The following is a 12,966-nucleotide window of genomic DNA, read 5'->3' on the forward strand; positions in this document are numbered from 1 at the left end:
AATAGTTCAGGCTTACCCTCAAATATGTGGGGAGAAGCAATTCTATCTGCTTGTTATATTCTAAATAGGATTCCTTCTAAATCTTCTGAACAAACACCATATGAACTATGGAAGAATCATGTTCCTAGTTATAAATATATTAAAGTGTGGGGGTGTCTTGCTAAAGTAGGATTACCTGAAATTAAGAAAAGAAAATTAGGTCCTAAAACGACCGACTGTGTATTTATAGGTTACGCACAAAATAGTGCGGCCTATAGGTTTTTAGTTTTAAAAACTAAGGATAATATTCTAAATCCTAATACAATTATAGAAGCTAGGGATGCAGAGTTCTTTGAGAACGTATTCCCTATGAAATCTAAATCTATAAGAATAGAAGAAGTCAATGAATCAGATATTGCATCTACTAGTAAAAATGCATACGAGAAAGTAGCAGAAGAAATTCAACCAAGAAAAAGCACTAGGGTTAGAAGAGAAACTAACCTAGGAGATGGTTTTTTCACTTTCTTAGTAGAAGATGATCCTACAACCTATATAGAAGCAATTAACTCTCCAGATGCAACCTTTTGGAAGGAAGCAATAAATGATGAGTTAGAATCTATTATATCTAATAACACTTGGGAAATTGTAGACCTACCACCTGGAAATAAACCAATAGGTTGTAAATGGGTGTTTAGAAAGAAACTAAAACCAGATGGGACTATTGATAAGTTTAAGGCTAGGTTGGTAGCGAAAGACTTTAAACAAAAAGAAGGAATAGATTACTTTGATACTTACTCTCCTGTAACTAGAATTACAACTATCAGGGTCTTAATAGCGATAGCCTCCATATATAAACTGGTGGTACACCAGATGGACGTAAAGACAACTTTCCTAAATGGAGACTTAGAAGAAGAAATATATATGGAACAACCTGAGGGTTATAAGATATCAGGAAAAGAAAATAAAGTATGTAGACTAATTAAATCATTATATGGTTTAAAACAGGCTCCTAAACAATGGCATGAAAAATTTGATGGTGTTTTAAAATCAAATGGTTATCATATAAATGATGTAGATAGATGTGTATATAGTAAAATTTAAATGATTATGTTATTATATGCATTTATGTTGATGACATGCTTATTTTTGGGACTAATATTAAATTAGTTAATACAACTAAGAAATTCTTGTCATCTAAGTTTGATATGAAAGACTTAGGAGAGGCTAGTGTAATCTTGGGTATTGAAGTAACCAGGAAAAATGATGTTATTATATTATCTCAATCTCATTATATTGAGAAGATATTGAGAAAGTTTAACCATTTTAATTGTTTTTAGTACTTCTTATGATTATAGTGTGACTCTCATGAAGAATACTACAGAAAATAGTGTATCTCAATTGGAGTATTCCGGAATAATTGGTAGCCACGTGTATCTAACAAACTGCACTAGACCAGACATAGCTTTTGCAGTAGGAAGGCTAAGTAGATATACACATAACCCTTGAAAATAACATTGGAATGCCTTATCTAGGATTTTGAGATACCTAAAAAGTAGTATGACCTATTGTCTACATTATAATGGTTTCTTTGCTGTATTAAAACGATATAGTGATGCTAACTGGATCAATGATTCAGATGAGACAAAATCCACTAGTGGACATGTCTTCACTTTGGGTGAAAGAGCGATTGCTTAGAAGTCTACCAAACAGACATGTATAGCTCGGTCGACTATGGAATCCGAGTTTATTGCCTTAGAAAAGGCTAGATCAGAAGTCGAGTGACTTAGAAATCTCTTAGCTGATATACCATTGTAGCTCAAGCCTGTATCGGCCGTATCTATTCATTGTGATTGTCAAGCAGCTATAGCAAAAACAAAGAGTAAAAATATAATGGAAAGAGTAGACATATTAGACTCAGACACAACATAGTGAAACATATGTTGCGTGATGGAGTCATATCTATTGACTTTGTGAGGTCAGAAAAGAATCTAGCAGATCCTCTGATTAAAGGACTATCTAAAAGGTTAGTCAATGATACATCGAAGGGAATGGGGCTGAGCCTAATATAACCCAACCTATACAAGTGGAGATCCCATGAGATAGGTTCAATGGGTAAACAACAAGACACGAGGTAGACGATTGCACTGAGTTGTATGAGCCCCTTCTATGGTGTACAGTGCGAGCAGCAACGCAGAAGGATGAGTTGTTAGAACTCTTAATGAATCCATAGCCATATATTTGGTGGTGTATATAGTTGCTGCATACACTTGATGAAATTCACCTATATGAGTGTGGAGGTGGAGGCCGCTTCCTATGAGAATCTAGGCGAATTCTCTAGAGCACTCATGAAATCCAGGTAATGGTGTATGGCCGAAACGCACCGAACCGCAGAATCACTTGCAGAGGAAGAGTTGTGTGAGTGGCATGTACTTGCGATCTACATTAAAAGGATTCAGGTTCAAGACTATGGTGTCACCTGATTCCTGTAGACCTGTCTTGCTTACTCTAATGTCGGTTCAAGTCTATGGTGACACCGGCACCATTGCACAACTATTACGCTTTAATCCGAAAGGGTTTTATTTTAAAACATGTGGGGGATTGTTGTATTTTATTTTAAAATAGCATTAAAATTTGAATTTTCAAATTTTCGGTAATTTCCCTCCAATTTTGAAAAGTTGAAGTACTTTTGTGTTGTGGGTTTTGTCCCACATCGGATTTGAAAAGGTAAACTATCTTGTTTATAAGATAGTCTTTTTGCCTAGGGCTTGAGCCCCTTTCAGGGGGCATGTGAATTTGGTCCTGTGGGGGGGCTATGCCAATAGCTCTAATCTATGCCATTGACCACACACGCGCGCGCGCCGAGCCGAGCCGAGCCGAGCCGTGCCGTGCCGTGCCGAGCCGAGCCGAGCCGAGCCGAGTCCGAGTCCGAGTCCGTGTCCGTGTGCGTGTGCGCGTGCGCGTGCGCGACGCGACGCGACGGGACGGGCTGGGCTGGGCTGGGCGTGGGCGCGGGTGCGGGTGCGGTGTGTGTGTACTCGCGTGGGTGTGTGTATGGGTACTCGCAGGACTGTATGTGCGGGAGTGTACTCGCACTTGCGCCTTTTCGTTTTAAACCAGAGAGATGCGTCCCTTCCGGTTGGTCGCCTCGGTTGGGTTTAAACCCAACGGACCTAACCTTTTGAAAAGGGTGCTTATGCACCACTTCGGAGTCTATAAAAAGACATCCGATTCCAGTTTCAAAGATATGAAAAATCCTTCTCTTATAAAACACTCTCTGATATTCGGTTTTAAGCATTTTCTACTGAGTTCATCGCTGAGTCAACTCAGCACTTTCGGATTAAACTGCAAGTGGTTCGAGCCCGTGTACAGTGAGTGCACCGCTGGGACCGGGTCATAGTCGTTGTATCCTGGAGGTCGATTGCTCTGGGAACCTGTTGCACTTGGGACGCTGTCCAAGGGGAGCAAATTCGATTTCAAGCCGAGTGACTCAGTCACGCCTCGACTCATTCAATAAGTTCTTCTTTCTCAAAATTTATTTTCCTTTTTTGGTTCTCGATTTTTAATAGTCTATTTAATTCAACTAAATATTCCAACATTTATTGCATGCAGGTACGTTTAGCAAAGCTCTAGCATGCTATCATGCTAGGCTGGCCTCCTGGCCATCTTCTCACATGTGCAAGACATCCAAGCCATTCAAATGGTAGACCCAATCATGAAATCGTCGGGTACCAAAAGCAAGATGATAACCTGATCAAAGTGGGACACAGTGTATGTCTGGTCAATATCACCACTGTGTTTGGAATGCATACACATTTTATCCCACATATGTGTCACATGTACAGGACATCCGAGCCATGCAAAATGTGGGCCCTACCATGAAGAACGCACCTTAAAAAAATAAAATAAAATCCAAACAAGCTTTTATTGGGCAGGCCAATCTTGTGTGCTCAATGAGACAAGAGGTCATACTCATGAGTGGAAGCAAAACAACATCAAATCGAGATATATATTATCTAATAAAAATGTAAAATTATACCTTGAAGATGATTGGCATGGCGCTTTTATTTTTTCTTCTTGCCTAGATGTGGAACTTTGTGGAGCATCTTAGACTAACATATTTTATTAACAGTTAGTCTATGGTCAATTATTTTTCCTTGTTATAGAGGAATTTCTCTAAGGAAACTCTCATAGGTTACTTCATCAATAAACAAAATCAACAATGTACTCACCTAACAACAAAAGGCTTCGACTAAGTCAAACATTAAGGACGTCCAACTAAGCTTAAATATTGTTTTCTTGTATATATCACACATGAATATACATAACCGCCTTGTCCTATATTATTATACACACATCCTTTTATGTATTACTTTTAGAGTTTTCTTTTATATATATATATATATCACACATGAATATACATAACTGGCTTGTCTCATATTATTATACATGCACCCTTTCATGTGCCATTTTAAGATTCACTGTTCTAGGGTTTACTATATCCCATGACTATGATTGATTAGTATAGATTAAATCAAAATCAACATAAAACAATGCATATGATGATTTTAAAACAAATAACTCAATAAAAAAATTATAAATAAAATGCTCATAAGGCAATCCTCATAGGTTAATTAGCAAAGAAAATCAGCAACATACTTGTGTAAGTATGCAAGGTCTTTAACCTAGTCAAATCTTAAGCACGTTGAATCAAACTTGGACTTCCCCTCATATACCTTCACAAGAATGTACGTAATTGCCTTGCCACATGCTATTATTCATATATCATTCAACGTATCCCACAATCATAATAGATCAATTCAAAATTATAAAAAAACTATTCGTTTTATAAAATAACGCATTTAATGATTTTAAAATCAATTGAGTAAAACTTTTACAAAAGTAAATCTGGCCATCATATCATGCCAATTCCTTATAGAAGGCCAAAACCTATAATGGCTGTAGATTATTTGTTTAAGTATCTTAGTCTCTGCAGTAAACTAGATGGAGCACTCAACTCACTATGATCCACCTAAGAGTCTCGCATATTGTGAGTCAAGTTAATCAATTAAATCCCCGCTAAGACTCTAAGTTTTCTAAAGTCTTAAAGATAAGCATAACAAAAACAAGAAGTACAATCAAATACCATACAATAAAATCTAATTTGATTTCTAAATGCAATCTACGTGTACACATGTGTAGGAAAATGTCCTTTGCTTGATACCATGCACATAGTGGCCCATCGATAAACTATCTTGAGTTATCTACCAGACATGATAACATTTTAGATGTATGGAAAACCAAACAACTTAGCCTCACAACATATTTCACATTGAACATGGCCTACTTCATTTTCTAAGCACACAAAGACATAAAAAATCTCATAAGGCCAAATTCATCTCAATCATGTCATTTCTATATAGGCACAATAACATATAATAGACCCATTTCCAATTATTCTATGCATGCATCAATTAATAAAAACACAATTCATTGAACTAAAACAGCATACATTCTGAAATGCCAGTCTATTGAGTATATAATTTACATGGCTCATGTATCTTACACAAACAAAGGTTGGGTCACGGATGTCATGTGATTGAACAAGTCTGTTGAACCTAACGGAACCCAATGAGTCGAACCTTCTTGAAGGCAGGAAAAACCGAAAAAGACCGACCTAACCTTATTATACAAGTCCAGGTCCAATTTTCTAGACCCATTTACCAATAAGGTCAGCCCAACATTTTTTACTCCGTTAAAAATAGGATCTATAATGACTTAGCTTGTGTCTAAGCTCTTGGACCGATTAGGTTTGGTCTAGTTATTTGTGTGTGTGTGTGTTATAGAGGTTTACTAGAAAACATCCCAACATATTAAAAAACGATACATTTGAAATTTATTCATTGGATTTCGATTCATTTCAGTGACACAAATCTGTCAATAGTTAAGGGCTCATGGATTATATTTTATTTTTTCAAAAGACCTCCAGATTGTTCATTTCAACCCTTTGATCATGTGAAGGTAATGATGACCATCCATATAAATATCAAAAGAGCCAAATCATCCATGGTTAAAATAATCTAATTAAATAGCTTTTTATTTAACGTGCAAACTGAGACCCATAGTGTAAACTATTTAAATCCTTATAAGTAACCTTAGATTCAAAGGCTAGAGTCCAAATCGATCATATCCCAATACACTGGGATGTATTCTAGCAATACTAAAGAATACGCACACAGAAACATAAATACATACACTACTCATAAATATGAAATAAGGTTTGCTGAGCCCGAGCCCAAAACGTGCTAGAGAGCCTATTAAAGAATGGCATATGTGTGCCGAAGGACCGGATGACTAACCAAATCTAATCAAACTTGAAAGGATCTGAAGTGCAAAGACCCAGACCCAATTAGCCTGGATATGATACGATCGAAGACCCGGACAGAACCTAACCCTGGAGCAATCACAGCGGGGGATCCATGAAAAATGCACCATCGTTTGGGGAGCATGTATTTCATATCACCAATTGCATTTCACAAGGCAACCTGCAATCAGAGTTAAATCTGTTAATTGAAATCATCAAATTGTGTTTGATGACTTGCATATTATATATATATATATATATATATAGAAAATTGCTATTTAACCTACATTCCTTTCAAAACTTTCCAATCCCACCGACGCCCCATTCATGCCTATCTAGCTCTCAAACGATCCCAGGTTCTTAAGTACCCAAGATGCTACTCCAAGGGCCCTACACAACCAAAATTAGTACCAATGAGCAAGATCAAATCCGTTCATGAGGTGGGCCCTGATGTGAGTGTGATGTTGAGGAAGAAAAAAAAAATGATCTGACCACAAGCGAAGAGAGAAAGAGAGGGTATTTTGGGAATAACATGGTGGAAAAGGACGTGGTGGCAGCTATCCCATCCCATAAAAAGAAGGATGGGCGGTACGTAAGGGGCGGTGTCTGAGGGGTTGCTTTTAGGAGCACTTAAAGAATCGGTGCAGGAATTGGTTCTGCATCCGTTGCGACTTACAAACTAGCATCCATCGCATCTCACTGGGGCCCAGAAACTGAGTTTACTAATGATCTAAACAGTCCATGTTTTGTAATAGGTTCTATATAGCCACAATAAGAAGTTTTTATCTGAATGGATGATCAATAGCATCAATGGGTTGGATCAATATTAGAGATTGATAAGCGTTGAATAGCTTATCTGTGGTGGTAAAGAGAAAATGGACGGCTCAAATCACAGGACCATCTCAGCATGTGGGAATGGATCCGAAGTGGTGACAGAGGCAAAGGGAGGTGGGGTGGGATAAGGGGGTTGTCTGAAAATTCCATTCAAGGAGAGGGAGCAAGCGGTGGTTGATGGACCGAGAAAAATATGAAAATAAAAGGGGAAAGCTGCAAACCTGAAACAATTCTCCTGGTTCCCCGCCAGTAGATGTAAGAGACAGACAGAGAGAGAGAAAGAGAGTACATGAGTGTCTGAGAGAGAGAGAGAGAGAGAGAGAGAGAGAGATTATACATGAATAAGGGTGGGTAATGGTGGTGTGTTTGTTATTGTGAGAAAGGGAGTATACGTGAAGTAATGGTTGTTTGGTGTATGAGAGAAGAAAAGGAAGAAGACATATTCGATGGTGTACCATAGATATCCTTGCATCAATCAAGAGGGCGAAGATTTTACTATGTAAAAACATAATCATGTTATGAGAGAGAGAGAGTGCAAGAATTAATGGTGTGTGTGAGAGAGAGTATACAGCAAGTAATGGTGTGTGTTTGGGAGAGAGTACATAAATGAAAGGGGTGGGTGTGTGTTGGGAGAGAGAGAGAGAGAGAGAGAGAGAGAGAGAGAGAGAGAGAGAGAGAGAGAGATTTACCATAATATCTCAAATTCATACGATTCTCGCGTTGCAAACCAAGAAGAATGAGGATGCTTGGATACAAGGAAAATCTAGTGTCCCCCTTTTTTTTTCTAGGTGCCTTTGAACAAATGAAAACGGTTAGAGATTTTTCTCAAATAAATATTGTATGATGGAAAGGAGACAACTGCAATGAACTGTTTACTACACGATAATTGTCTTACAGACACGCGCGCGCGCGCGCGCACACACACACACACACACACAGAGACCTTTGTACACATCTTTAACAAACCACAATGGGTTTTGTGATTTTTGGTCTAGATATGATTGTGTGACGAGAGAGAGAGAGAGAGAGAGAGAGAGAGAGAGAGAGAGAGAGAGAGTGAGTCCTTTGTACACGTCTTTACAAATCAATATGGGTTTTGTGATTTGTAGTCTAGAAATGATTGTGTGGTGAGGGATAATTGTATTTGGCACGTACCTTCATGTCTCTATAAGTCACTGCTTGAATATAAAACCTGATTCTTTTGTATGAGTGTGAATGACAGAGTGACCAAAAACATAGATTCATAGTTGAATCTTGAGTTGTAATATTGACAAAGGAATCAAAACCTATTGTCATCTCAAAACATTCATGACTGTATACTATAAAATCATTATTGTCAGTAAATCAGAAAGACCAAAAAATGGTGGAAAGATGAGATCGAAAGAAAGAAAGTAGAGCCACTTCCCTTCTGTTTTTGTTACTCCACAAAAATGCATACTAGTGAAGAAACCTAGGAATTGATTGATTGATGGATGGCTAAGAGATTGTACATACTAATCAACGGTGTGCCTTTGTGGGTGTTGGTGTGCATGTGAGAGAAAGAGAGAGCTTGTATGCATGGATTATTTTGTGTGCTGAGAGAGAGAGAGAGAGAGAGAGAGAGAGAGAGAGAGAGAGAGAGAGAGAGAGGGTATGCTTGGCTCCTCGCACGCCACCCACAGTAGCCGATCAATAAACAGATGGGTCTATGCGTGTGGCATACAGGGAGCCAGGCACAACCCATTTCACCTTTAACATCTCCTTCTTCCATCTCCTTCCCTTCCATAGACAACCTCATCACTTTCCCTGCAGAAAGACACCGACAGAAGAGAGAGAGAGAGAGAGAGAGAGAGAGAGAGAGAGAGAGAGAGAGAGAGAGAGAGAGAGAGAGAGAGAGAAGCCACACCATGAGATGATAGTGGATGAGTTATAGACCTTAAGCAATGGACTATGCTTTTATATCACTACAAAAATAATTTAAAAAAAAAAAAAAAAAAACCTAAGATATCCCCAATCACTAAGACCCCCAGTGACACATGAAAAGAGTGTTAAACCTCTCTCTCTCTCTCTCTCTCTCTCTCTCTCTCTCTCTCTCTCTCTCTCTCTCTCTCTCTCTCTCTCTCTCTCTCTCTCTCTCTCTTTCTATCCATACAAATACCAAAACCCTATAAAAATTTACACCCTCTTCTCTCTCTCTACATATCTATCTATACAAACACCAAAACCCTAAGTGATACATAAAAATAAAATAAAATTACACCCTCTCTCTCTCTCTCTACATCTCTCTATCTATACAAACACCAAAACCCTAAGTGATACATAAAAAAGATAAAATTACAGCCTCTCTCTACAAAAAATCAAAACCCTAAGCCCTAGCTACTGAGTTGGGGAAGGCGTGGATCTTCTTCCCAAATGGGGGCTTGGGACTGTTTGGAGGGTTTCTCTAAATATAGGAGATGGGGGTGGAAAGAGAATCGATGGCCACCCATTTTCCAAGCTTGCAGGTTTGAAAAAGCTTCCTTTTCTTTCCCCTCTAAAGGAGACTGCTTTTCTTTTCTGAGAGCGGGTTTGTCTGGAGCGTTTGGCTCCTTCCGGATTCTCTTTTAGCCTTCCAAAGCCACCAATCTCATTTCAAAGAAAATTCTTTCTCTTTTCTTTTCTTACTTTTCTTTTTTTAAAAAAAAAATTTCTTCTTTATATTCATCCATGCATGGCTTTTCTATCTTTCCTTCCTTCTTAATTTTTTACAGAAATGATTTGTACAACGGTGTATGTTTAAAGTTATATACAGCTCTTCTAATTCATGATGACCTGTCACTCCTGCATAAAATCGTAGCCGTGTAAATGGTGGGATCCATCATAAAAATCAACTGCGACAAAAACGAGGATATAATAGCCACAGGTATTTAAATCATTGAACATCCGATGTTATGAATCAATGAATGTGTGGGTTCCACATGATCTAAGGATTGATTGGTCTTTTTCTCCATTTAATTTAAATTGTACGGTGCACTTTTAATGGCTCGGATTTTCTACTGAAGTAATAGATAATTAAGAATACAAACGTTGTATGCTAAGTTAACATACGACGTTGTAAGTTATCATTTCTCTCTCTTTTTCCCCCCCAATCTCTACCGCTCATCTTTTTCTATGAAAAGTTGTAACGAAATTTAAACTTTCTCGTGAGATTTTAGATGATATAGAGCTGCAGTGTTATGAGACCCTCTCATCCGTATATACAGCAGGGGAAGGATGAATCTGCACCTTCCATCTAATTTATCTGTCGATTGATGGTCATACTTAAAACTGAAAGGGATCTGATTATCTCAGCCATACGTATATAGAACCAGAGGATTGGATGGTTAATCGTGGCCTTTGATTCATGGACCATCCATGGTGGATCCCACTAGACAGAGGGACCGGAATCACGTATTTCTTGGCCATGTACGGTGGAGATGGCTCTATCCAGGTTTTTCATATCAATCCTGTAGAAATCTTCCCCACCAAAAATGGTGCACCCACTACATACGGGACCCTGAACGTCCATCAGGCCAATCCTATCTTTCCGGGGTGGCCCCATAACCACACCACAGGTCGATCACAACCGTCGATCACGACAATCCAGATTGTTACTCAAGAGTGGACGCAAAATAGAAAGTAATGGTTCATATCCAACCTACAAAAGTCTTCATATCTAATGGCTAGGATTTCTCGATAGATGAGAGGATGAGAGCTGGTCCTTTGATATTTGGCCTACCCAGCGAATGGCCTGGGCCCGTCCATGCGTGGAGTACTTGCAAATTGACACGTGTGCAATATCGCAGCCGCTCATCAGGCGGTTATCATCCAGTAGATATCTTGTCCATAAGGAAATCTGGTACGGTCTTTATCTGACACTAATTTAACGTAAATGGAGGGACGAGATCAATTGCCAACCGTCCAAATTCTATGCTTATATATGGACCACTTCAGGCTCAGATCCGCCCATATTTTAAAATTTGAATCTTCAAAATGGAGGCCGTCTGATTAGTGGGTCCCATCTTTCACACATCTTTCTTATTCCCACGTGCGAGGTGGCTGTCCACTTAGCAATGTAAGGAGATTTTATCTCGTTGGATTAAAGGATATAGCATTAAGGATGTCAGCAGGCCGGGCCTAGGTAGTTTTGGCCCGATTTTTGAACTGTTTTGGACCGGGCCATCAGCCCGTCTCTAATCAAATTTCTGATTTTTAGGCCTGACCCGCTCATTGGGAGCCCTACATAGCATGGCTAGATATCCGGGCAGCCGATATCTCGGCGATAAAAAGAGAGTTTGTGTGGATATTATCGAGATATTCGGATGGCATTTTTGGAAATGATTCAATACACCGGCCTCTCTCAGCAGTGAATGTACCCACATATCCCATCATTATTACAGAATAACCTTATAAATATGAGAAATGATCCAGTGCTATTAGAGCACTGTAAGTTATAGTGCTCCTAGTTCCATTGGGACACTTAGACAGTCCAATAAATTGATCTATACCGTTGACTATGTCTAACATATAATTCACTGGCTACCATGAAAACATCACAGCAACTAGGAGACTATGAGATCCGAGGAGCATTTCTCATAAATATAACTTTAAAAAATAAATAAAATAAAATAAAAATCTTAAAAGAGTTACTGCAGCAATTCAAATTATAGCGCTCCTAGTTGCATAGGGGCACTTGGACCATTCAATCAACTGATCCAGACTGTCCATTAGCTTGGGGACAGATTTCATGTGCCACAATGCAAAAATCACAGCAATCAATTGATCTAAACCATTTGTTATTTAGATATCATATTTTTAGCCATCTATTTTCAAATTCATGGATGGGATGGTTAGGATTGACGTTAAAAGTAATTCTTTGCAAACATAAGTGATCCATGACAAGCCCTAACAAATAGAGGGATGAAATTGTTTACTAATCCACATTTTCTATAAACAATCATGACCATCCATTTTACAATCTCTTAAGTGGATGGTTACTATCCTCAGGCAACCCATAAAATGGATTGTAGATCTAATGTTACATCAATTGCACTGTCCAAGGTCCCGATGGGACTAGCAACCCTATCTCTAACACCATGATTATGTTTAAAGAGAATATCTCATTACATTACTACCCTTGCATAAATACGTCATATAAATATATCTGCGTAGGAGGGGAACATTGACATTTTAACATAAAAAGGACGTTGTAAATTGCATTCGCTTCTATTTTATTTTTATTTTTTATTTACATGCGCCTGTTCTGAGAATATATATATATATATATATATATATACAAAGCATATAATTAGAGAGACTGTGTTAATACAGCTTTTTAAAACCTACCTTAATGACTCAATGACATCGATAGACTTTGTATATTTACTGTATTGGTTCATGTTAAGATTCTAAACTAAAATAAACGGATTTAAAAATTAATTGCAAAACAATAAGGGGAATGGTAAAGATGGTTTGTACATTGTTCCCTTCTCTCCTCTGTGCGTAGCATAGTGCTCTCTGGCTCTCTCCCTTTTCTCTCTTTATCTCTTATTTACTTTTCATGCATCACATGTGCCATCTCCAAGGAAAGTTTGGGTGCTCCACTAAATTATTTCTCTCTTTTATATTTATCTAAGATTAAAATATTAAATTGGTATATTAAGAATGGCAAATGCATGTTGTGAAGTACCTAAACCTAAGTAAATGCATGCATGTAGATATACATAGAGGCAGGCATGGGACGACCCGATCCGGCTAACTCAACTCTTTCGAATCGAGTCAAGCATGTTGGACTC

The 12,966-nt window shown here is 38.3% G+C and overlaps 1 long non-coding RNA gene across 1 annotated transcript; it reads right to left on the reverse strand.

Annotated features, from left to right (window-relative positions):
• Window positions 1–6,098: 6,098 nt before the first annotated feature.
• Window positions 6,099–9,016, reverse strand: LOC131220799 (uncharacterized). Its single transcript, XR_009158830.1, has 2 exons — window positions 8,118–9,016; window positions 6,099–6,521 (listed from the first exon to the last, which is right to left on the reverse strand). It is a non-coding gene; the product is annotated as an uncharacterized LOC131220799 (long non-coding RNA).
• Window positions 9,017–12,966: the final 3,950 nt, after the last annotated feature.

The sequence above is a fragment of the Magnolia sinica genome, chromosome 12 (genome assembly GCF_029962835.1).
Source record: "Magnolia sinica isolate HGM2019 chromosome 12, MsV1, whole genome shotgun sequence".
Classification (NCBI taxonomy): Eukaryota; Viridiplantae; Streptophyta; class Magnoliopsida; order Magnoliales; family Magnoliaceae; genus Magnolia; species Magnolia sinica.